Below are 27319 nucleotides of genomic sequence, written 5' to 3' on the forward strand. Positions count from 1 at the left end.
TTGAAGAATATCGTCATCTGCTTTCTCAGACTGAGTTCCATAAATTTGAGCATCACTGAAAGGCACAAAACAAGGAACCGCTGCAGTGTCCGATTCCCTTACACCACTGCGAATCCACTGGTCGAAGGGTAATGGCAATGGCACCTTCTTGCAGTGCACGCCATGCACCCAGTTTCGTTTACCGACCACCTTCACGGATGTGCGGGTGACGAGCAAAACTTGCGTAGGCGTGTACCAACGAGGCTCCAGAATCCTAGTCCGTTGAAAATTCTTGATGCAGTCCCAGTCACCGGGCAAAATGGTGTGACCTGGGTCTGTGGATGCCTCTGGCAAAGCACTTTGTACCTGTTGACGAATAATGCTCAATTTAGTAGTCAAGTCATGCAAGTAATCAATTAACAGAGGATATGGGATGTCAGAGTATTTCTTGGGACGAGGGACACCCCAAACATTAGCTGGGCGTCCAAATACCACTTCATATGGGCTGAGTTACATACAAGAGTGCACAGTAGTTCTGGTTGACAAAAGAGCTAGGGGTAAAGCATCAGGCCAAGCAAGACCCGTACTGGCTTGAATCTTAGCTAGTTTAAGCTTGAGTGTACCATTATAACACTCAACCAAACCCGCTGACTGTGGATGGTTTGCCGCATGGAACTTTTGTCTAATACCATGACCAGAACACACTTTCTGCATAATTTGACCCACAAATTCACTTCCATTGTCACTCCAGACAATTTGCGGCAAATCAAACCTGGGGAAGAACTCTTTAAGCAACACTTTAGCAGTTGACAAAGCAGTGTTATCTTTCAAGGGGTAGGCCTCTATCCAGCGGGAAAAGGCACATACCAACACCAGAACATACTTAAGGTTGTTGCATCGATCCATATGAATGTAATCGATCTGCAACACCTCAAAAGGATATGATGGGGAGCAAAATGACCTGCTGGAGTTGGGGTACCCTTTCCTGGGTTATGCATTAGACAAACAATACAATGCTTAACCACATTCTCTGCACATTTCGGAATTCCTTCATTCTGCCACACAGGAGCCAAAAGCTTACAGATGCCTTTCGCACTAATGTGAGCTGGACCATGAGCCATAGTTACAACCGGCAACACATAAGCATCTGGTAATAACCATCGCTGATGTTCCGACAATTCCGTCCAACAACCCGTCGAGTCTAACATTCCCGTACTTTCTTTCCACGTTCTCAATTCCTTCTCAGTAGCCTCTCCCTGAATCGTTTTCACACTTTCAATCGTGTCTTCACACATTCCAATTTCCCTAACCCAGTCTGCAGGACCTGCCACATACGTTCGACTAGCGGTGTTTCTAGCTGTAGGTTTTGCTACCTCGTTTGCAAATGCATTTCCACGACCCACATCATCTGTGATTTTCTTATGTGCGCTGCACTTTATGATCGCTCTCTGTGTGGGTAAAGTAAGTGACTCAAGAAGATCAGTCACTAATTGACCATGCTGGATCTTTGTCCCATGAGAGGTAAAGAATCCTCTCTCCCTCCATAACTTACCAAAACTATGTGCAACGCCAAAAGCATACTGACTATCTGTGTACACATTCACTCTCTTTCCCCTTGACAACACACATGCTCTAGTCAAGGCTATTAATTCAGCTGGTTGGGCTGAATTATGTCCAATACGTGCCGTCTCAACAATTGTGTATAAGGTGGTAACAGCATAGGCAGAAGCAGTCTCCCCGTTCGGAAGCTTGAAACAAGAACCATCCACCCATAGGATCCCATCTGGGTCCTTGAGCGGAGTGTCCTTTAAATCAATCCTACCCTTCGTTTCCTCTTCCGTTCGAAGAAAACAATCATGTTTTTCCTGAGCGTCTTTCTCATTTGGGAGTGGCAACAATGTAGCTGGATTTAACGAGTTACATCTTTTGATATGTACATGACTCGCTAGAAGTGTCAGCTCATATCCAGACAAACGAGCACTCTTAAGGTGCTGTGTTCTTGTCCTATTCAACAGGGTATCCACTGCATGTGGAACCATAACAATGAGTGTGTTATCCAACACTAATATGGCAGATTGTCTAATTGAAATCGCCGCAGCTGCCGTAGCTCTGAGACAACTGGGCAAAGCTTTTGCTACTGGGTCTAGTGTAGCGGAGAAATAGGCACATGGCCTCTGCTTATCTCCAAATTGCTGTGTCAAAACTGACAATGCGCAACCCTCTCTCTCATGAACGTACAGTGTAAAGGTCTTGCTATAATCTGGGGTACCCAACACTGGAGCATAACACAGGGCAGTACGTAGGTCAACAAACCTTTTCTGACATTCATCCGTCCAAGGGAGCGGATGGGGGGTATCTTTCAACGTTAGTGCCAACAGTGGTTTAGCCAAAAGTGAAAAATTGGGAATCCATTGTCTACAGTAGGAATTGATACCCAAAAAGGCACGTTCTTCTCTCTGCGTGGTGGGTACAGACATCTGTGAAATAGCGTGAATACGTTCTGGGGTCAATCGCCTTTCCTCCTTCGACAAGAGATGACCTAAATAGGTAACCTCTTGGCGGGCATATTGCAACTTAGTGGGAGACACTTTATGATGTAGAGCAGACAAATGATGCAACAACGCAACAGTCACGTTCTTACACACATCTTCCGTTTCAGCAGCCACCAGCAAATCATCCACATACTGAATGAGCGTATTGAAATCCAGAAATATGTAAATATGTACCGTGGTTTCTTATTGTAATTTGTGTTTTTTATATTGATGTATACTTTTATGATTCCTTTGTGGAATCGAAATAAAGTTATTTGAAATGAAATGAAAATGAATGAGCGTAGCACCTGGAGGCAAAGAAAATGCACCAAGTTGTGACTTAAGAGCTTTGCTGTAGATAGAGGGACTTTCACAATAGCCTTGTGGTGCTCTCTTAAATCTAAAGCTTTGGCCACTTAAAGAGAAACCATAGATGTCCCTGCTTTCTTCGGCAATAGGAATGCTGAAGAAAGCGTTCTTAAGGTCTATGACTGAAAACCAAGCTGCCGAAGCAGGAATCATCGTCATTAAAGCTGTAATGTCCTGAACAACAGGAAACTGTGGCACAAAAATTTTATTGACCTCTCTAAGGTCAATAACAAATCTATAAACAGGAGGTTGTGAAGGTTCTGTTCTCTTAAGGATCGGAAGAACAGGGCTGTTACAAACATTGCCTCTCGTTTCTTCAACCACACCCTTCTTAATAAAATCATTGACAATAGCCAAGAGTGCTCTCTCTCCATCAGTAGAGATACGGTATTGGGGAATGCGAGGCATTCTAACATTTTCTTTAACTGTGACAACATACGGTGGGATCGCAAGACAACCCACGTCATTTGGGCCTGTAGCCCAAAGACTTTCAGGAAGAGAAAGCAACTCAGGTGGGAACTGGTCTCGAGACAAATACATGGAAGACGACAATTCCTTCCCCAACGTAAGATGCACACCAGAAGGGGAACAATACAATGTTGCATGTAGTCTTTTCAACAAATCCAGACCCAGCAGGTTCTCACCACAACCAGTTGTTAAAATAAGTGGAGCATTCAAATCATAGGGACTAATCGAAACGGGCAAGGGACAAGAAACCGGATTACGAACTGGGGCGCCAGAGAATCCTACAAAAGTATTTATTAAGCCAGACAAAGGTGCCCCAGGGAGTTTAGTATGCATAATAGAACTTCTCATTGCACCAGTATCCAAAAGAAACGGTTCTGAAACACCCATAGTATTGATGGTGACATATGGCCCATTTTGATCTACTGGAATTGATAAGACTACCTCACTTCGTCTATGGCTGTCCTATTCGGCCTGAAAATTGTCAGCCCCTTATTCACAATAATCGTCATTATAATATTGCGTAGACTGAACTCTCTGCTGATCAAAGTAATTCGTAGTAGATGGAGGAATAGAACGCTGCTCCTGAGAGGACACACCTCGTCCTCTACCTCTAGATCCTATCTGAAAATTACCACGACCTCGTGGAGCAGACATCCCATTATTAAGCTGTAATAAAATCGGACAACTATTCTTGAAATGCCCCTCTTCCCTACAATACGCACACTTATGAGGACCCAACGGAAGATGTGGCGTGAAGGGCTCAGGTTTCTGGAACACTTTCTGAAACTGTGGGGGTTGAGAAAACTGAGGCTGTACAGAACGCGGAGGATAAGCTTGCTGTAAAAGAACCTTCGTTTTCAAATCTCTATTTTTCTTCTCTTGCTTCTCCTTCTCCTCCTTATCTTTATTCTCATAATACTGTGCAGTAGCCACTATTTTAGCGGGGGAAGAGACAGCCATTGCACTTTCAGAACTCTTTAATTTATTTGACAATTGAGGAAGCAAGTTATATACAAATTTATCCACAAACAACCGCTGACCACCCTCTACACTCAAATCCTGACCACTATGATCAATAAACATCTCTTCAAAATGAGTGAAGAAATCCGAGATGCTTTCGTCTTTCTTCTGCTTGCATGCAGCCAGCTTATCCCAATTAACTCGCACCGCGGGCATCAGAGTCTTCATCAATTCTATTATTCTGCCTGGTAGGACCGTAATCAGATCATCGGGTTTTGCACCACCAACTTGAACTGCATCGGCAGCTCTAATAGCAGCCCAAACACCACCTAATTCACCAACATCATTCTCCCTACGAATCCGTGCCCATAATGCTTGCGGAACAACGTTCCCAAATAACATATCAATATCGGCCAAATTCATAATACAGGCCTCAACTGTTTGAGACAATTCCTTGTAATATCCAGCCGGATTTTTATGAGGGTCCGGAAGAGTTTGTTTAAGTGCCAATACTTCAGACCTTTTCCAGGGTTCGTGAACCCATATACGCTGAAAATGAGCAGGGACAGCAGGTGGACCAACCACCGCTTCTCTCCATACTGGAGGAACTTCACGCATCGGATAATTCTTGATGCCCTTGTGTTTGGCAGGATCAGTCTCGGAAAAGGACAGGGACAGAAACATGTTTCGGAACGCAACGAGTTCATTTACCGCTTCTTCAACTCGCGGTCCTACAATAAAACCTTTATCAAAATCAGCTTGTAATTTCAGCAACTCCGAAGGAACGGTATCCAACTCCATATCTTCCCAACCTCTGATAAGAGTCTGACACATGACATTAAAAACGTATCTTTGTGTGGGCTCTGCCCATTGATGAAAGGAACTCATAATGTCCCCTGTACTATATTCTAGTCCTTTCTCAATCCATTTACGAGCCAGGGAACCCAAAACTACTCTCTCATCCGTGAGAGGAAGTTGACAACGAGATTGTCGTCTAGCGAAAGTTGGAGACAGGTTCAAAGACCCAAGAAGAGGAGAAAAGAAATTCGAGACAGCGTCTGCTAGTCTCCTGTGTGAGGCAGGGGAATCCCTTGAGAGAACAGGAGGCCTTTCAGACATAGAAGGCAACGGGGACTGGAACGCGGTCAACTGAGGAACAAGAGTGAGAGATTGGAGAGGAGGTGGGGGCTGAATTACAGACTGTAAAGGTGGAGCAGAGGCAGGCAAAGAAACATTGACAGGCGGAGCCGGCTGCTGGACAATCGGCAATTGAGCAATTATTGGTTGAGCAATAGGAGGGGGTAACAGAGGTGTATTAGGATTTTGGGCATAGGGCGGAGGCGAATTCAATAATCAAGACATTAGGGGATCTTCTTCCAATTCCTTACTTTTATCTGACGAGGAGGTAGGCAACATCGGATAGCATCTATCTATCGCCATGCGATGTTGTCTCTCTAGTATCTCATTCGCACCATCTTCTTCATTATTTTTAAACTGCTGAGCAGCCTCTATAATTGACATGTTTTGTGCTTTCTTATCCTTTTTTTCTTGTTTAATTTCCTTCTGTTGGCTTCCTTGCGCCAAAGTCGAAAAGAGTCAAACATTACCTGCCGGGCTTTTCTTCTAAACAGAATCGTTTCCAAATTATCTAGTATGGCGGGATCAAAACTACCATTTCAGAGCCATCTCAAAACTCCACTATTTTTCGTGTATCGGACCCATGTCTCATTAAAGGTAATGGACCAATACCATGTTTCGGATAGAGTTCATAAGTGGGAGTTCCAACTGGAGGGATCGGACATGAGTCCTCCAACTGGGAATACCTCGTACAACCTAAGCAACAAATTCTCTTGAACTTACTCAGTCCAGGCATCGTTATTTCTCTAGACTGCAAACAAACAACAAGGGGCGTAAATCAATGAAACAGTACAAACGTACTTACCCCTTGGCTTCAGGTATTGCAATAACTGAATAAAAACCCAAGAACCAAAACAAAACAAAGGTTTGTGGGAGCGACCCACCAAACACTTAACTAAGGATCGTCCTACACCAGCGAAGGTCCGATTATTGTCTCGCTTTACCAAACATCATCAGAAGGGTCCAAGGCAGGGCGACAGTCAGGGCAGCAGTCGTCAGCAGCCGTCGGAGAGGAGTAGCCGTGCTTTCAAAGACCTTCGGTCCACTTTCAACATACAAGGGTCGATCACGTGGTGCGCTTCCTCCGGAGTTTTCTTGCGGGGCACCTCACGGCCCTCGGGCTCAACTGCTACCGCTGAAGTCGCCCCACGTTGGCCGCCAGTTGGAGAACCGTAGCCTTAAGGTCCGGCGGCGCAGGGTACACCTGTAATCCCCGGGATTCACCTATCTTGTCAGAAACAGAGACACGGACTCTTCGTCTGGCGTAGGAGATAGTATTTATTAGCTGCAGCTAGTACAGTGGTCTTAGAAGTCGTCTGTATAACGAGGTTCAAAAGAGACTGCCACTTAACTCCGTGGCGCACAGGTTTATATACGGTACAATACAGTGCAAAATACAATCACACAAGAGCATGAGACATGGGCAAACGTTATACACAATGCTTTAAGCCTTTCCCGGTTCTGTTTGTCACTCGACCCCTTAAGTAAATTACAAGTGAATCCACACAATTCTATTTACAAGTAGAGAAAACACAGCTGCATATTGTGGAAGGACAGTCGTGAAACAGGAGAATGCATGAGACAAGTTGCGAAGGACAGCAGATAAGATAACTTGGAGAAAAGAATGGTGTGAACCAACAAATAGTCCGGACGGGGATTAATCAGCTCAGACAGGAATTAGTGTACTCGGCCAGACCCTAACACTTGTTAGTAAACATAGGCAAAGAAGCCAACTGACACGTAAATGCAGAAACGACAAAAACATTGTCTTCGCCGTGCTGCCTGAGTGAAGGCAATAAAAATGGCGGTGGCTACAAAATGGAGGCTGAGCACGAACGAATTCGTAATTTACAGAACCTCACTCTGTGTAAAATGGAGAATAGGATGAACTTGAATCTGGTATTGAGGGATACTATTTTAGGGAATTGACGCATATGCATTCAGTTTGCATCAGTGAGTGAGTGTAGTGCCCAGGGGCTCTCTAGTCCCATGGTATAAGCAATGTCTGAGGTGCCAGCTATGTCCTATAGCATGAAGTGACTGCAATATTTCATGCATGTTGGACTCTTGTCCAATGGAGGGACCAATCAAGTTTCACGGAATGGAGCATGCTTGCATGTGTCAAGAATAATGTATTCGGTAAAAAGTTCACAAAATCTATGTGGGTCAGTTTTGTGATGTCTTGGAATAGTGCACCTACAGTTGTTATTCCTTCCTGTTCCTTGGGGTCCAGCCGACAAATTCGCAGCATGCCAATAGAAACTGGGAGGTCCTGAAATGAGATTCTCGGTTCAGACGGCTGAGGAGTTGCTGTGTATTCCAGCACTATTCACCAGTTGAGATCCCTCTCCATCTCTCTAAAAGCCCCCACCACTGTTTTATGGCTGTCCTCCTGACCACAGCTTTATAAGCCTCCCATTATATGAGCTGGAAATAGGAGGTGCCCTCATTTTCATGGAAATATGTATCAATGGCTGTGATTATTGTCTCACAAAACACCCTGTCTTCTAAAAATGTTTCTGGTAAGCACCATGTGGGTATCGCCATCCGTGTATGTCCCCACATAAGTGTTATTTCCTAATGGGTTGTGATCAGATACTGTTTTCTCTAAATGTGTTGCATGTGAAATGGTGGGCGGTACTGTGGCTGGGCTAAGGCATCTGTCTAGTCGGCAAGGGTGTGTGTGAAAATATGAATAGGAGTACTCCTTTATGTCGGTTTTCTGACTGTGCCAGACATTGAAGAGATTCCATCCTTCTAGCTAGTGCCTCAGTGCATTCAACTGATGCATTGTGACTGTGCCAGGAAGGGGTGGTTGGGAATGGTCCAGGGTGGTATCAACTACTGTATCAAATTTGCCTCCAAGTATCCAGAGGTATCCGGCCCAGTCTGTTGGTGTTAAAGACAAGCAGGACAAAAAGTCATCCTGTTCTGTAGTGGGCGCGTATATGTATCCTAACACAAGGGGCCCCAGACTAGTACACATGGTCCCTATGGTTCTATTTTAGTGTCCAGACTTATTAAGGGTACCCCAGCTCGTATCCAAATCTTCCCAACCCACAAACATTCCAGGTAACAATATTATATGCACTCAACGGAACTGGCATTCTATGGATCTGAAAGTCCTCCTGCCATTCCCCTCAGTTCCCCCAATCCTCCCTTCCGGAGCCCTGGAAGTGATGTAGCAGGTGACTGTACTAAACAGTAAATTTCCAACTGCCACACAATGGGTGTATAATTTTTATATTCACTGATGGAAAGCAATGTAAGGGCACTAGTACACTGCTCTATCATAGGTTGTTTGGGCCTGGGCTGAGAAAACCATGGTTCTAAATACCATGAGTAGCAAGGATATTGTGTAACCATGAGGATTTTAGCTTTGAAACCGTCAGGCATGTAACCAGCAAAAAAGAGAATGTGCATAGATTACAAACATGGACGTCTCTCCTGTACATCAATCCTCTGCTAACCATGGACCAAGGGAACAGGGTCCACCCTGAGTCACTGGGTGAACCTGAAAATGAACTTTCGTTAATGCATACATGTAGATCTAAAGTATCAACCCATGACATCATGTGTCATCTGTGCCCTTATGGATGGAAAAAGGGCCATGCTGCCGACGGAGTCAGAGATGCTGTCTCTCAAAGAGCTGGGACTAATCCATTTCTGGCTATGTTTCAAGGAGGATGCTGATTGGACCACAGCCTGTTCTCTCCGGCCTGTTGTGGGGTGGGGACTACCCCCAAGATGTCTCGTCCTTTAGCTCCCCAGTGTCTCCACCCAGGCTTCACTGCGACTTGGGTGGGTCCAGTTGTGGTTCTTTGCAGCGTTGTGAATCTGGGAAACATAGCTCCAGCCAGCCTCAAGCTGTGTCATGAGTATCAAAGAAAGTGGTATTTTGTTCATAGATAATTTTAATTCTAGCCAGGAATAGTAATGCATATCTGAGGCCAGCCGATCTCAGCTCTATCTTCACCTCCTGAAATGAAGCTTGTTGACATTGCACTGCCATCGTGTAGTCTGAGAACAGCAAGATCCATAAATTTTCCAAGAGGATGGGCACCTGCTCCCATGCAGCATGCAAGAAGATGTCACGGTCCTTAAAGTTTAGCACTTTTCCCAAAATGAGCTGCGGTGCTGCCCCAGGGATGGGTCGACTCATTGGCACCCGATGTGCCCGCTCCACAGTGAACATTTACAACAGCCCAGTGGGAGCCACTTTGTATGGAACAAGTTCTCTTCAAATTGCTTTGGGTTAGGGCCTTCTTTCACCTCTGGGACCCTTATGATGTGAATGTTATTGCCCTGAGCCCTACCTTCCACATCATCCAATCTGTCCTGCAGTTGTTCAACTTTCTGGCACAGGGGGGCTAGTTAGGATGAGTAGGTCTTCTGGGAGGGTGAAAGCATCAAGATAGCTTGTTTGTTCGTCTTTAGTCTATCACCCAATTGCGCAGATCATCTTTGAGGATACTAATGTCAGTGGTCATGGCACCAAAAAGCCGCTCTATTGCTATAAGTGATCCCTGTATTTGTTGCAGTATGGTGTCTAGCTTGTCCATTTGGGGCGGCATCTCAGTGGGGTACAAAACATCTTCCGGTGTTGAGGCCAAGGAGTGTTCAGAGGAAATGGGTTGGGTGCGGGAATGGGAAGACTACCTATCTACAGCATTGCAAGTTTGGCCCATGGCGGCCAGTATTAGTCATGTCCTGTGCCATGTTGCATTAGTGGAGGTAAAGTAGACCATTTGCACCACTTAGGGTATTTGCTAGGGTCCGTGTTATGGGCAGCGTTGCCAGTGGAAACCCAGTGGTGTATGTGCGTAATAGTTCAGACCCAATCCCCTGCACACTGGAAAGTCCTTTCAGGGGCGGGGAGAAGACCACATCTGTATTCTGGAGCAATGATCACCATAGGCTGGTGTGACAATCATATGCACAAATGTAGTGGTGATGGTAGCCTACCATTCACAACCATAGGCCCTAAAGATTGACATAGGTGGTATACCCTTTAGGCACACACCTCCAGCAGGGAGGAAATCTAGATATCATCTTCTCTAAGGTGGTCCGCAATCAGTACAATGTACATGGGCTGGCCACATCAAAGGAGTGGGAGTTTTACATTGGCATGGAGGTGGGCCTCCAAGAACCTAGTGTGGCAACAGTGTGGGCCCAGGGTAGATGAGACACAGATAGGGTCAGCTCCCATGCATACACAGGGGAAGGTCTCCAGCAGCCTCCTGCGGTTAGGGCCTCAGGCAGCCTTTCATGTACAATGGCCGTGGGCCTCCCCAAGCAGCCCCTCTAGTCCATGGCTCCTCACCTCCAGATCACTAACACCACTACCAGATAGGCCAAGATCGAGTGCCAGACTTCAGCTGAGGCAGAAACTTGTAGCCGCAGCCCCTGACTCAATTGTGGTGGCCCCAGCTTACGATGAGCGAGGCACCCATTGCACCCACATCCAGGCACACCATGGTGGGCCCAAGCGCTGGCCACAAGCTCAGCCACCCTGCCGCCCTATTTTGTCTAGGGCTCCACAGAGCTGGGGCTTACTGAGGTGCTTGTCCAGGCAGGCCCTGCATTCCAGCAGCACACACAATTGCAGGGGCTGTCAGCATACAGGCAGGAATCAGAGGAGGGCAGCTGGGACCAGCTGCAGTACAGGGAGGAGGAGAGTCATCTTCAAGAGGGGGCCATCGGTGGTTGGATAAGTAACTGTCCCATGAAATGTCCCTCGCAGCTCAGTCTGGCATCTTGATCATGGGCCGCAGTTGAGCCCCTCTCCGCTCCACCGGCATTGCCACTAAGTATTGGCCGAAAATCCGTTCCGCTCGCGGAATTTGTGGATTTTCGGCAATTTCGCGAGCCGCGAATCTCGCAAAATTGCCGAAAAATCCGCAAATCCGCTCGCGAGCGGATATTTTTTTCCACATACATTTATTTACCCAACAAGGTAGCACTTACTGATTAGCCAGTAGAAAGTACTCCAGTTGAGTAGAGATATGGCACAACACGTTGGCATCTTCGTGGATAATTATGCAGGCAGGATTTATTCTGGCACGATGCTCCTGTCACAAAAAGTAAACCTCAACTGGAAGCACTTACAGATATAAATAAAGCAGGTGCCGGAGTTGAAGCTCAAATTCAGTAACGCATTATAATCAGCCCAAATAATTAGTGTGGAGGTCTTTGCATCCACGAGTTTCTCGAGCGCAATCCCCGTGTTCTTCTGTGACCAGGAGGCTGCTTTCTCCTCATCTGCTGCTCTGATCGGCCTCTGACCCTTTATAAACAAGAGGCAAGTGAACTCGCATAGAAGCCCCGCCCGTTTGGCCCCGCACCACACACACTAGGGTATGCAACATCTTCCCGCCCTTTACCCCCTGTGATGGACAGCTCACTCGAGGGACCTCAGCGCCTATCGGCATGGTGGCAAAGGTACAGACACACGTGAGACAACTCTTATGACCCTTTACGCAGCTGTAGTGTAGGTAAAGCACTATACATTTACCCAACGAGGTAGCACTTACTGATTAGCCAGTAGACAGTGGGAAACAGTCTATTTGTGCAAATCCGCAAGTTCGCAAATTTTTTCACAAACTTGCAGATTTTTTCTGCAATTTCGCACGAATTTGCGGACCGCAAATCCGCAGAATTCGCCCATAGGCGGTTAGCCACAGCCCCGGTGTGGGTTAAAACACTTAACGGTCTTTTTGCTGTGAAAGGAAATTGTCTGTACCTGAGGTTTGCTCTCTCCTACAATTACCTATGTCTTGATGATTGATCCTGAAATGTGTTCACCCTCCTATGGTGATCCCCAAGCAGGCATCCACAAAGTTAATGTACACCTCAAAACCATAAAGTGCCTTCCAGACTAGTACTTTCCAAACATTTTAAAACCACTGTCCAATGTTTAGAATGACAAACGTTTGTGACCCACACAGCTTTAATGGACATAAGTGTAACTAAATTGCACACAAATGAAATTGTGCGTAAACCGGGTTTCAGTGAATATTTATCATTTGTGCATCACAAATAAAGTGTCTTGATTTGTTTTGATCCTATTGTACTTAAGTTTTACTTTCCTAGCTGCTGAATGTGTATAGTTCATTTACAGGTATTTAGATGTTGTTGTTTGTTACAAAGTTACAAAAAAATTGGTATCTCACATGTGTATAGCCTTTCCTTTCATACTCCTTGTGCTCTCACAGGAATGTCAAATAATTCACTTTACTTTTCTTTCTCTGACTGCAGTGAGAGGAGTTTGTAAACTCTCATCCCCATGTTAAACGTATATGCAGAAATGTGTCAAAAGACATAGCCTGACATTTGGACTCTGTCTTTGAAGTACAGCAAATGTGAAAAGATAAGTACCGATTGGAAGGCATCTTTATTTGTTGCTTGGATTATGCAACCGACCAAAAACCGGCTTGTGCTCCACCTGTGGGTTGTGCGACCACAGTTTGGGAAACACTGGTCCAGAATATTGTTTTTTTTTTCCAAAACAAAATACATACTATGCATACATAAGCATGCATTTAGTCATTTGGCTTCATCCATTTGTCTGTTGCACTAGCATTCGCATTTTGCTTTCACCCACAGCAGCATACAAACCACTTTGCACATTAACTCCCTTTACTTTGAATGACTGCACAAAGCTGTGCACGTTGCTAATATCCACCTAGAAATGGTACCTTTCTCTTCAGTGGCAACGTTGGTTCAAAGTGAGATTTGTAAAATATTTTAATAAGAACTTTAAATACCCCTTGTTTATTTTGACTGCAGTTTCGGTGCCCCGTTAAACAGTGGTTTACTTCCCATCTCCAATTTTATAGTTGCAGTTTCCTGCAATATGAGTGCTTAGTTAGGTCACACCTTCCTAGTATCATTTTTTACAAATAATAATAGTATTAAAACGCATGATGCAACTGAAAATATGTCATTAAATAACATAACTAGTAAAAGAGCCACATCACTGAATATTCTATAAATGTAACATTTTCTTTGCAAGCATACTGCAGCCATATTTAGGTGATGATATGCTTTCTTTTTCTTCGTATTCAGTATCGGTCATAGGCTGGCAAAAATGTTTTTACAAAATGAATCCTTGTCCTAGGTTGCCAAAACCATAACTATTAACTTTGCCAATGCGTATTATTGTTTGGAATCTCAATAAACATCTAAGGCACACCCCACATTTTCACTAACCTCACGGGATACTACTGCCATCAAATGTGTATCTTACATCCCAGGGCACACACTATCCCTCATAGCCTGTATAGCCAACGGAACAAAGATTTCAGGTGCAGCCATAAATAGAGATCGTTTAAGTTAACTTACGACACGCGACTCCATTCTACCAACCCATATTTGGTCCGAGAGAATTCATGTTCTATCTTTGATACAAATTCCCTGTTTTTTTTTAAATTTTTTAATTGCACACTTCCAAAACACGTAATGTAGGTCCAGCTGGGAAAATAGCTCTACTAGTGGTGTTTTTTTTAATTTCGCAAAATAGCATGAACGTGTCATATAGCAAATAAAACGAGATTACAGTTTTAGCAAGTGAATTTCACAAATGTCCGTAACTTAGATGAAAAGTCACAATAAATATCAACAAGAAATCATTTCAAGCAGAAAATGATTTGACAGGAACAATTATACAAAAATACGTAATATGACATTTCAGGAAGTTGGAGATATCGGCTATTTTTACAGACTTCATCTATCTATTTACTACCCTCATTTGGGGCAATATGTATCAACACATTTCCCCATAGACACAGAATGGACAAAACCCTTTGATACATCTGGCCCTTGATCCCTATTTTGGGCTTTTATTGTTAAATTAATGAATGTATTTCCCAAACCAGAGGGGTCAGTACCTTTCTGATTCCCTTACGAGTTTTAACCAACTGCAAATAAAATCGTCATGCAACTTCTCAAAATCATTTCATTGCAAAGGAAGCACATATTTTTGAAGGTTTTGCGATGTGTTGTCCAATTGTGCCAAGATTATTGAATATTTACTGTTTGTGCTGTAGCCTCTTTTTGTTACCCCACATTACACAAGGCACCCTTATTCTCGTGAAAACTGCACTGATGTCGGCTTTCAGACTTCAATTGCATTATGCCAGAGTTTTTACACGAACTATGGGTTGCAGAAGAATCTTTGATACAAACTTTTATTAATAGGGCAAACTTCTTTCATCTGCAAACATAACTCTTCGTTTCATTTTACAGTAAGCAAATATTACACACCCAACGGGTGAAGATTATATAGCAAGCTTTCTAACATTAGCGTCTTTCAACCCATTTCAACCCATTTACAAAAGGAAAAGCACTTTGATTGATAAATCAGACTTCTTGAAAAAGCAGTCTGTGTTCATATCCAAGATTACATTAATTCTAACCATCTCCTGCATTACTACCATACAGCGGAATGGAGATCACTACTTTACGCATTGTCGATGACGCCCTCCTGTCCACAGATGAAGAAGACCCCTTCCACCCTGTTGCTGGACCTCTCAACTGCCTTTGACCCAATCGACCATCACACTCTCGTACACACCCTGGAGTCTTGAATTTGATAGAACAGTAATGTCCTTCAATGTGTTTTTTCCTACTTTCCAACTGACAACAGTTTGTTCACATGGGCACCTCCGGGCTCCAAACGATCCCTATCATTTACAGAGTCTCTTAAAGGTTCCATATAATCTCCTATCATCTTGTTAACTGCTACATGGAGCCCTTTGGTCCTTTACTAACAGATAACAGCAATAAGATTTACCAAAAGCCAAACAAACACAACTCTACCTGAACATTTTATGTGCTACAGATAGCTGATGACTCTAACACTGCCTGCATCTTATCCAGACTTAGATTCTATGGCCTACTTGAAGCTCAACCAACCCAAAACATAATTCATATTGTTTACCCAGAACTATAACCAAGCAATAGTACAAACGTGGCACAATAACATGAACCTTCATGGCTTTGAACCCCAACTTTTACTGAATGTCTAGTCACATGGAGTCATCTTGGACTCTTGTCACACCAAGGGCCACACACCTGAATTCCTTGGGGTAGTACTGTGGAAGCAAAGATCTTCCACCACTTCCCCTTGAGGTTAATCTTTAGTATTAGAAGAGAAGAGTGATACTAGTGACCAACCCTGGGTGAAAGGGCGGGTGGGGAGAAAGAGTGGTGATACTAGAATAACTGGAGCTCCTGTGAAAACGAAGGCTGGTGGATATATTCATCCTTCTGAGCTGGACCTTTCAATTTCTACTGACTAGGCACACTCCTTCAGTCACGAGAAGTACTCTGAATCATGAACATAGTCATGCAGGATACTTCACAATTCCAAATTGAAATGCAAATTCTTTTTGAAACCTACCAAACAAGAATTACTCTAAGAAATTGGTGTGCAGGGCCCTTGAGTACTGACCCCTTAGAGTTGAATCATCTGCACTTATTCTTTAGTCCCTGCTCAGAAGATTCTGAAATCTTCACCTGTCCTTAACGTTGTGTTACTTCACATGAATCGGCCTTTTCCTTTAGCCAAGACTTTCTTATTCAAACTTTCTTTAAAGACAAAAAAAGGTATACACAAAAGTAGAAGTGCCCGCTTAGTGCACTAACCTGAGGTCTATATAATGAGCTCGAGTATTGAATTGAGGTGAGAGAACGATGGCTGTGGTCAAGGCGATGAGGGCATGGCAGTGCTGATTGAATGACTAGGTTCCAGGGTTCAAAACAGTTGGAAGCCATTACGAAGTGAGAGCCGCCGGGAGACTCAGCTCTCTCTTTAAACAGATCAATTATTACATGTTTCCTATCAATTAGAAGGCTTTCTCTGGGGGAGACTGAGGCAGGAAATTGAAGATTGAATAAACAAATACATTAAGCACTGCTGCCTTACTGAATATAATTGAGTGTTTCCTGTCAATTAGAAAGCTGTCTCAGGCAGGAAACAGAGAAAGGGAGAAAGGGAGTGTAGGACAAACATATGACAGGGCAACAGAATAAATAAACAAGGAGCAAGCATACAAGACGACCTTGAGTTCCACAAGAAACAGGAGCTTTTAACATATTAGCACCACCTACTATGGCAAGTTGAACAATTAAGCAACAGACAAGCATCAGGCAATACTGAGGTCGGCAGGAAAAAGAAGCTTTTAACTAATCAGCACCACCTGTTCGGGCAGGTGAACAAAAAACAGACAACTATCAGATTAACTTAAGGTCAGCAGGGATTAGAGGTTTTTTATTGATAAGCCTCATTTACATTAGCACCAAGGTAAAGCGATCTTTAAACAGTGCGTAGCGCAGTGCAAAGTGCATGACACCTATCTAATTGAAAATATGGGATGATAAAACAGCTTGAGGTATGACAGACACAAGCCTCACCCTCAAGGACTACCTTGCCCAAAAACAAAGCCAGACTTGCACTAGCTCCCCCTTCTTAAGAAAGTGAAACCATTTCTTCCAGAAAGCAGCTTCAGGCCTGTTGTTCAAGCCCTTGTACTCTCACATCTGGATGGTGGTAAATGTCTGCTCTATTCTTGCAAAAAAGCTTAAGTTGGACTTGGACCTCTCTGCAGGTCACACCCAAACAGTTTGTGTAATCCCTACTGTTTTCAGAACCTGTTTTTGTCGAACTTTAGGACTAACCATTGCTAAAGTGCATGCACTCTCTTTCTTAAACATGGTAAATTTGGATTGCACCCAATTGGCATATTTAATTTAATGGCCAGTAAATTAAATGCTCCAAAGTGGGGTGGTGTGATGAGCAAAAGAACAATGGATAAAACCCAGATCTTTGTGACTGGGGATGAAGGTTTGCACTGTTCCGCATTCCGTCCATCATTTGTTTCTTTTGCACCTGCATCACGTATTGTGCCCCTCAGTTAAGTAGCCATTTTAAATGTTTCAGGTTTGCGACAGTGTGTGCATATTTACACTGCCGTTTCGACCTACGAAAAGAAACCTTTTGCAAGTCCTAAACATTCCGCTTTTATACATATGTCACCTCCAGGGTAGGCCCTATAGAGCCCATAGGGCTGGGTGCATTGTATTTAAAAAAGTTGGGAATGTATCATAGAGTTCAGTGAACTCTTAAATTCATTTTTCACTATTGGAAGTCCTACCTCTCCCATAGGATAACATTGGGTTACATTATTACATTTAATAAGTGATAACCTTTCATTGAGATCAGGTACGAAAGTCATGTTTGGTGTTAGAGGAATTGTGATTTAAAACCCTCTTAAATGGTAACGTCGGATTTTTAATGTCACTTCCAGATAATTGGCATTTCCTTGTCCTAACTTTTTGGTGCTTTCAGATGATTCCTGGGTCACATGATTAAGTAGCAGTTGGACGGTGTGTATTCCTCTGAAATAGTATCAAAATAAGGGGACTAAGTCTTAGCATGAAGGGACAACTCTGACTTGATGAGGGGGTGTTTTTTTCCCCAATCACACTTGTACTTCAATGGGGTGCCAGAGTACACACACAAAAGACTTCAAACTACCCTATTTTGCCCCCAGGAACATTCAGAAGCGCTGATGGAGTGGATCAGGTTCCCTATCGTTCCCACCTGACTCCACTACCCACTGCTATCCTGTACTACTGAAGCCCACTTTGGAGCTGTGGGATGTTGAAGGACTTCATGTGTGTTTGCGACAGCACAGGTGGGGCCCATCTTTATTGTGCCCTCTCTTCCTCCTGTATCATGGCGGCCGCACCTCAACATGGCAGGTCGGTTGGCTTAGCCCTGTGACAACTGAACAGCTGAGGCCAGTGACCAGCAATACCATTGAAGGCTGATTTAGGCAGAGAAAAGAAGGGTAAATCGTGAACAACTAAGTGTGAACAACTGAATGTAACTGATCGTGTGAAGATACTGAAGCAGATGCAGTGTAGCTAGTGTGGTATTTGGAAACAGTATAGTTGTAGTACTTACATGCTTAGGCTGCAGGATCGTTTGGGCAAAGCCTGTGAAGTCAGTGATCTGAGACGATTTGTCCTGAGATTCATAGAGGCCTGTATTGAACTTCCTCTCTTTGTTTGATCTTTAAGGGGATTGGCAGATTTAACAGCTGAAATCACATGAATGACTGATTCTAATAAGTGATTTCCTGCATGCATGCTCTGACAATGTGCTGCGCATGACACTTCCCTGCTCATGCCTGTTGTGAGAGGCCTGCCGCAAATTTCTTACACTCACAATTTGAGGTTTGGGTGCAACTTACCTGCTCATGATTGCTGTGAGTGGCCTTGTGGTTTGGCATCTGGTGGTCACGTGTCACCTGAATTGTTGTCCAGTGACGTGTTTCTAGCATAGGACTACCATTGAGAAAGCTCGGTGTCACGCATGCCTCTTCTTTTTCATGCTACATGTCCGACGGCCATGTTGGTAGTTCCTTTAAGGCCAAAACAGCTGCGATACAGACTCATTACAATTTACAAGTGTGCATCATATGGGGAGGCCCTCATATATGTTATTTGTAGAAGCATTTTACTGTGGCACTCACATTGTTATTTGAAGTAGCATTGAGAGGAGTACTCTACTGTGACAAGCACACATGTTGCTAAAAACTGTGTGTCACTGTGATACACACACATTAAATGGTAGAAAGCTATTTATTGTGTTAACAGCGTGACACCCACATTTTATTAGCTGTTAGATCCTCAACTTCGAATGACAGGCGGGGTTTATTGTGGTGTGCATATATATATATTATTTGACGCAGCGGTCACATGTAATAATCCATTTTTTGTGTGTCTGCGATATGCATGCATTGCAGTTTCACAATTCACATCGTGTTGGGAGGAGTACTCTACTGTGACGCACACACATTCTACTAACAACTGCATGTCACTAAGATATGCACACAATACATGGTAACGACCTATTTATGAAACACGAATACTTTATGGTGCTACATCCACGACTTGATATTTATGTTGAGACGGATGCTGATTTCAACATTAATATGGTTTGTGTCTGCTATTCTGTGACTTACATTTTGTCTAAAAGCGTGACACGTGAATTCTATTAATTGTTAGATCTTTAACGCAGCATGTCACTGTGGACCAGGAACATTTTTGTGTATAGCGTTATACTGTGGGGCCTGGAATACTTTGGCTGATAGTTGTCAGGGGCACACGGTGGAGACAGGGTGTGAGGCCACTGTAGCCGCTGATACTTGTTAATATTTAACACAAGCACTGGTTCATCTATGGTATATTGAGGTTTAGGAGTGCCAGTGAGACATAAAGAAGGCATGCAATGGGTAAAAATACTAACGAAAAAGAAACAGGTGATCATGGTCAATTAGTTGGTCAGCTGCCTGTTGTGAAGGAGGATGGGGGAGCGATGCTGGACATTATTCTGCAGGCTTTGCTGCTTTACAAGAAGCATTAGAAATGAATATTGATACCTTGGTGGCAGAACAGGGGCTAATAAGGGAGGATCATCATTGTTTCGTACAAAGTGTTGCGAGTACAGAATGATAATTGGGCGATATTACACCTGAAGTATCCGCAATACAAAAAAAGTAAATCCTCTTGGAATCAACGGCTTAGGAAGTGTAGAATAGGGCCTGAAGGAATAATATCCGCATTATAGGGTTGCCAGAAGAAGGGATAGAAGGGGCCAATGGAAACATTACTATATTCATTGAGTCATGGCTCAGAGAAGTAGTGGCTCCAAATAGGCTTTCTTAACATTATGCTCTGGAAAGGGCTGATCGGGTACCTGGATGGGCTCCTCTGCCAGGAGCGGCGCCAAGGACAGTGATTGTTAGATTACTGTATTTTAAGGATTGGGACCATATTCTAGTGCAGGATTGAGAGAACGTGACATATTTGCACAAAACCGGAAAGTTATGGAGTTTCCTGATTTCACAAGGGAGGTTCAGAAGCAAATGGCTTCTTTTAAAGAGGTGAAGTTGCACTTTCATAATAGAGGGATTACTTATGCAGTGTTGTTCTCTGCCAGGTTGAGTGCTGATAAAGGCCGGTATAATCATCTAGGTTATCAAACCATTAATACTCCTTTTTTAGTCAGCCTGTGATACTGTAACCAACCCAGCGTGTAAGATTTAGCAATTTTGGTGCACTTCATGAGATAACGAAACTTGATAAATATGCCTATATTTATTTAGGTTATTGATCCAGCTATCATAATCTTTATGTCGTGGATGGATATTAGACAAATTTGTATAGGCATAAGATGATATACGAGAGTTATGGTCTACATCATTCATATACATCTGGTGACAGGGGGTTTCCAGTTGCCTATTTATACTCCTGCCCTAAAAGTGTAATATATATAATTATGAGCATGAGCACCTAATGTGTTTACAAAGAGTAGATTTGGCATGTCTTAATTTTCGCTTATATATTAATATTATTCATGATTTCGTCATAGATTATCAGAGTCCACCCCTCAGTTTAGATACAACCCACGCTGTTATTCTGTGAACTAGCTTTCCCAACATTCTGACCACCTTTGGCGCAAACACAGACCGGGTAAAACCTCCGGGTCTGACAGAGTTTAAAATAAATCCTGTTTTTCTAAGACTTTGAATCTGAAACAAAGTACAGACCTCCTCTGTCATAAAAAATTACAAGAATGCAGTTTTAAGGTCTATTTGCTTTACATAAACAGCATTTCATAATTACTCCATGCCCGTGACTCATTTCGAGCCGTATGGACGTGGTCCGACAAATGCGGCAGGAGACAATGGCATTCTCTGACCCGGAATACAGAGACGAACGGCTACGACGAGCAGGTATTTCCAGATTCCTAAAGTGGCATCACATGTATGGATACTCATGACTGATGGGCATAACATTTCCTGTGCTCCGAGTTCTCTGCATGTTGAGATCTTCATGTTTTTACATGCATAACTTTTTCATGTCTAATATTACTTTCTCTTTCCTTGTCGTGAGTTTGAATATTTCCACAGTGTAGGGAACTGCAGAACTCGTTAGGTCGTTCGATCAAGCATTATGTAGGATGGACTCCCCTTTTGTTGCACTGTGTAGATCTTCCACATGGATAATGGTATAACACTCACTTTTCGGGTCTAGTCAGATTGGTTAGTGAAGTTAGATACATGATTTACAATATAAGTAATATACACAAGTGATAGGGATGAATATACAATAACATTTTGTGAAATAGAATTGTCTAAAGAAGAAATACTGTAAGTAGGTAGTAGGTAGTTATAGTTAGGACCTATTATGCATTGGAAATCCGCAACATTCTTTTCCCAATAACTTTGACGCCGATTGATGAATCTTTCTGAAATTTTCCAAACTTTTTAGCCAGCTCTGGTCCGCTCCTATCCTGAAAGTTTCGGAGTGATTCGTCAAGTGGGGGTTGAGAAAAAAGGGGGGGTCCCAAAATCTGTTTTCCCCATGCAATTTCCCATAGGACCTTTAGCCACAGCTACAGCCCGAACGGCTGAACAGAATTACACCAACTTTGGCAAAAAGGTAGTCCTCAGTTAAGACTTGCGCCTTTCGCTTTAATGGTGTCAATCTGTTCAGTAGTTCCTGAGAAAATTACAGTTTAAGTCACTTATATATCTATGGGCGCGGTGGATCCGCGGATCGTGCGAGGATTGTCATTGTACCATAAGCGCACCCTACAAATCACGCGCTGAGTGCTAATTGGCTGTCAAGTGGTTGTCAACATTCGAAACCAAGAACTGTTGGCAGTCATTTTGTGCATCGGTAGAATTGAGTCTGAGGAAGTAAGTGGAATATGTGTGCAAAACGTAGAAAGGGGGCAGGGTAGAAATAATGTTACCCTCTAGACCTGCTAAGGGGGTCCCAGAAGGAGCCCCAGGGCCCACACATTTAAAAAAAAATGTTTTCAAAAACCCAGCAGGTGCGTGTAGGGTGCGCGGGCTCTGCCATAAAAAAAGAAAAAATACATCAAATTAAGCTTCTTTTATAATTAGCCCCCGGGGGGCCAAATCCCGGGGCACAATTGATAAATTTAAAGGGGCCCAGAGGGGCCCACCAGCCCCGGGGACCGCCACCCCCGGGGCTATAAAATAAATTGTGAGGAGGGGCTCAAAAGCCCCTCTCAGTATAATTTGTGGGGGGGCTTAATGGCCCCTCAAGCCCTGGGGACCACCACTCCCCGGGGCTTTTTGTATTGTGGGAGGGGGGATGCATGGCTCCTGTAGTCCTCGATGGTCCTGGGGACCGCCACCCCCCCAGGGCAGCTCCTGTAGTGTCCTGGGGTGCCTACCCCCAGGACACTGTTGTTTGCTATGAGAGGGCGGGAGTGTTTTTGTGCACGACTTCTACGCATTGAGTGCATGATTCTAATGCGTTGGGTGCGCAACTCTAGACAAAATACATTTTTTTTTCAGATATACTTCAAGTTTATGTGTTTAGTTCTTAGGTGGCTCTAAAAAGAGCCCTTGTATTTATTGAGAGATTTTTGTACCTACAAGTAAGTACCTATGCAGAGTCTAAAGTTTATGAGGAACACACTGTTTCCCTCATCTGTAAAATGTACACCATCTTACCTATAGATGCCATCCATATTGAAAGGGAAATTGTTGTGGTAAATGGACCCCATTCTATAGTCTCGGAGAAAAGCAGAAACAGATTTATCCAAGTTTCCTAGCTTTCTCAATCTGTGGACAAAACTGTTTGGACCAGTTCCATGTCTGCCTTTGGCATATGTTAGAATAGACAAAGGCCGTTTTGGGGAAAAGTGACATCAGTTCTCCAAAGGTGTCCTTCATAAACATTTCCAGACCTACCCTAGTCAAAGTGCCCAGGTCATTGCCACCACAGTGCACAATTATGAGGTCAGGGTGTTGGAGATGCAAAAATGATTTAACCAATGGCATCAATTGGTGCCACTTTAACCCTATCTGTCCAATTCATTTAATGTTGACATTTGGTAAACCTAGGTTCTTGTGAATTCCTTTGTTTTCTGCGTACCTTTGGCTCCAGAAAATATAGCTGTGTCCCACAATCCACGCTCTAAGCATCTTGAAGGGAGGTCTGTAAGCACTCAGATGGTGTCTGTAAATGAAATGACAGTTTGAAAACTAACATTTTTCTAAAATGGTGGATAAGATGCAGTTTTGAAAAAAGAAAAGAAATCATTTGTTGTTTGACAACTTTCTACACTGAGAAGTAGGGTGCATGTTTCTGTTTTTTAAAAGCATGCTTCTTATTGGTTAACAAAATCTGATTGAAAGGAACATTACATGGGATAAGCCGATATGTTGAAAAGTCAAGCACACTTGCTGTTTTGATTAGCAACATTGTGTGAGGAACTTTTGACCTGTGTGCTCAGTTAAGTGTTCTATGAACTGTTTCTATGGTAACAGGCAGAAGGCAGATTGGAGGTAGTGTTCACATTTGTGTCAATTGGAAAGGGTTCAAATATGTAACCAATAACAATCTGTATTTGCCTTTGAATTAATGTGGGAAGCAATGTGATTTGATGTTCAGGAGTATATGTGTTCAAAATGGGAGGGAAACTTTGCCATTCTTTGGTTCTGGTGAGAGATGTACAGAAGATATATTCCGTATAAGAAAATCTGGTGTGTGACTAACATACTTATTATTGTACAAAACAATTTGAAAGGTGAGTTTTTTAATTTGTGAGGGGATGTATGTGGTGCATTTTGATTTTAATCAGACTAATGTGTTTCTCCTGCTAAAGTGCAGGGAGTACTTTTTTCTGTAGAATTTTATTGTGAGTGTGTGTGCATTTTGAAACCATTCTGAGATTAGTATTTGTGTATTTCATGTGTTTGCAGACAGATAACTATGCTGTTTTCATGTTTTGGTAGAATTAGAAACCAGTCATGTTTTATGTATTTGCAAAATGAGTTAAGTTTTTACACTAAAATGCAGTACTCATTCTAGACTATGAAATGTGTTTAGGTAAAATGCAAGGGATAGTGTTGTTTGTGTAGAATCACACAGTGAGTCTTATGTGCATTCAGGAATCGTTCTGATAGAAGCACTCTATACTAATGGGTAGTAGAAAATGTTGTGCAATGTGTATAGTCACCTTAAGTATTGTAGACTAGTAGGGGGTGCTAGAGGGCGCACTGCGGAATGGCTGACTAAGCAGACAGCTCCGCCGGACAGATCAAGATCCCGCATGTTATCACCATGAAAAGAGGCAGCTTGACAGGCGCTGATAACAGAATCGGGCGTCGGAATGCCGGGGTATGCAGCGGAGCACAGCTGATGGTGTAAGCGCTCGAAATTGACAGAGAAATACCCCCAGGAATTGGAGGCAGCCGAGGACGGGACTTGACAAAATGGAGGCGGCTGGACTGCGAGAACACTGCTTTAAGCGCTGGTAAACGTCCCCCAGCCTTAAACACGTACAGAATAGCGCGTCTCTAAGGTAACTGCTGCAGAAAGCGAGCGCGGTCAAAGGATGCAAAGAGACATTTGGGGAATACAGCTTAACGGCTTAGCAACAAACACAGATAATGCGGGCAGCGAAACAAAATGGCGGCGCCCATTACCCACTCGAGCTTCCAGCTCTATTATGAAGCTTTGCATGCCTTCCGCCGGCTATACTGAAATGACATTGCATAACGGGCGAACCAGCTCCACATGGTAATAATAGCTCCCCAAACCATAAGCGCTATTGAAAGTGGGTTGAGATAGCACTACTGAGACACTCCCTGCAGCTACGGCACACAAGACCCTCAACTGTGACTAGCTAGCGATTAAGTGAGGGCCCACGACGTTAATACTGGGACAAATACATGTGGCTCCCCAGAGCCAAGGCAGGACACTTGCTGGGGGCTACGAGGCACCTTCACTTGACGGCGCAAACCTTGCTAAACTTGCAAAAACGAAGGTTCTCAGGGGGAGAAGTACAGGTGGCCATTTTACATGTACATTCAAAATGCGCGCTGCCAGACAACGTTAACGGCGAACAGCCCTTCCACCCAAACACCACGGCACAACTTGCAATAGCGCATAATTGATGCCCCTACATGCCTAGGATCTGCGAACTGGCATCCAATAAGTAGCGTGCCAAACGTGATGACCGATCCCACCACAAGACCTCCCACACACTTGGCCCCATATAATTGGCATTTGCGTAGTGCGGAACTCTGTCGGCATGGGAACCAGGATACAGAACAACACTTTCTGGCGCCTGAACTATTTCTGTAAAGGCAGCAACGGGCGATCGCTCTCCAGGTTCGGGGGGTCATCCAACTGTTTACCAGTTGAGGTAAGGTTAGCCACTTCCAACGTTTCGGAGGACAAAGCAAGGCCTACCATAGGTTGCCAGACCTAACGGAGGCGCACCAAAAAACAGGAATCATTGCAGGTGCCACAGGATCTATACACAGCAAATCCATTGTGAGGACATCACAGTTGCGCCAAAATGGGAAAACCGGACAAGCATCAGCCACAGCTGAACTTTGAACCACGAAGGTCAGTCAGAGGCCCCATGGCCAATTCAGCAACTGAAACGGAGGCAGAGAATGCTTCAGCCACTAGCATGGAATCCATTCTGAAGGCTATCCAAACCAGCCTACAGGATATAAACGACAAACTCGTTCATCTTACATGCCGCGTGGACAACATGGCGGCAAAATTAGACCGCCAAGGTGAGAGGCTGGATGAAGCTGAGACCCGGCTATCAGCAATCAAAGACGAAGCGCATGCTAGCACGTCCAAATGTAACGGGATGGAAAAAGTGCTGGACGAGATGAGGAGCAAAGCAGAGGATTTGGAGGCACGATTGCGTCGCAACAATGTCCGAATAGCAGGCGTACCTGAATCAACTAACACAGGCCATATGGAGACATATGTAGAGAACCTCTGCCGGGAAGTCTTTGGCAAAGATCAACTATCTCGACTGTTTATAATCGAACGGGCCCACAGATCGCTGGCCCCCCGCCCACCATCAGGCGCACCACCGAGGCCAATAGTGGCCCGAGTTTCGAACTATCGAGATCGCGACAGCATATTGAGACTGGCAAGGGAGAAAAAACAAGTAAACTACCAAGGTAACCAGCTGGAGTTTTACCCTGACTACACTATGGCCGTGCAGCAAGCACGTAAAGAATTAGCAAACGTCAAGGCGAAACTCAGAGGAATGCAGATCGATTATGCAATGCTATACCCATCGCGATTGAAGGTCACCTGGGAGGGCAAGCCAACGATCCTCCCCACGCCAAAAGCGGCCCAAGACTTCATAAAGAAGATTGCACATCAACGAAAGGAGCAGCGACAGGCTGATCAAGCGCGCGACTTAAACTGAGCAATCACCAGCGCAAGACCTCCTGTATCAACTAAGCCCGTAGGTACAACAACCGTAATGTGACCTTTGATCAGATCAATGTTTGATATGTCACGGACATCCCACATGCATTACTCCAGAGCGGTAAGTCTGCACTCTAAACGACCCTTAACTGTTAGGCATTGAACTGCGCTATCTGGACCAGGCAGCGAAGGCCAAGGGACGCAAAGTAGAAGGCGGCTAGTTGAGCCGAGAGCAGTATAACTGCTATGTGGGACACGGGCACACATGGGTTTGTAAGACTGCACTTGTGAAAATGGGACACTTCACAGGAAACAGAACAGTCAAAGTGCGCGGCGACCCAACATTAATGCAATCAGAGGCGATGAGTTTGATATCAGGAAATACATTGGTGCAATGTAATTATGGTTCGATAAGACGTATAAGATTAATGTACGGGTGTATTGAAGACTTCAGATACCTAGTAGAGACTGTTTCTAAATGTGATTCATGATTCAGCACTCAGTAGCGAATTATATGTGAAAAGCGCTATGGTGAATTATGATCTTGTGTACCAGCAGACACGTAGCGT

Source organism: Lissotriton helveticus, chromosome 8, assembly GCF_964261635.1.
Source record: "Lissotriton helveticus chromosome 8, aLisHel1.1, whole genome shotgun sequence".
In the NCBI taxonomy this organism is placed as follows: domain Eukaryota; kingdom Metazoa; phylum Chordata; class Amphibia; order Caudata; family Salamandridae; genus Lissotriton; species Lissotriton helveticus.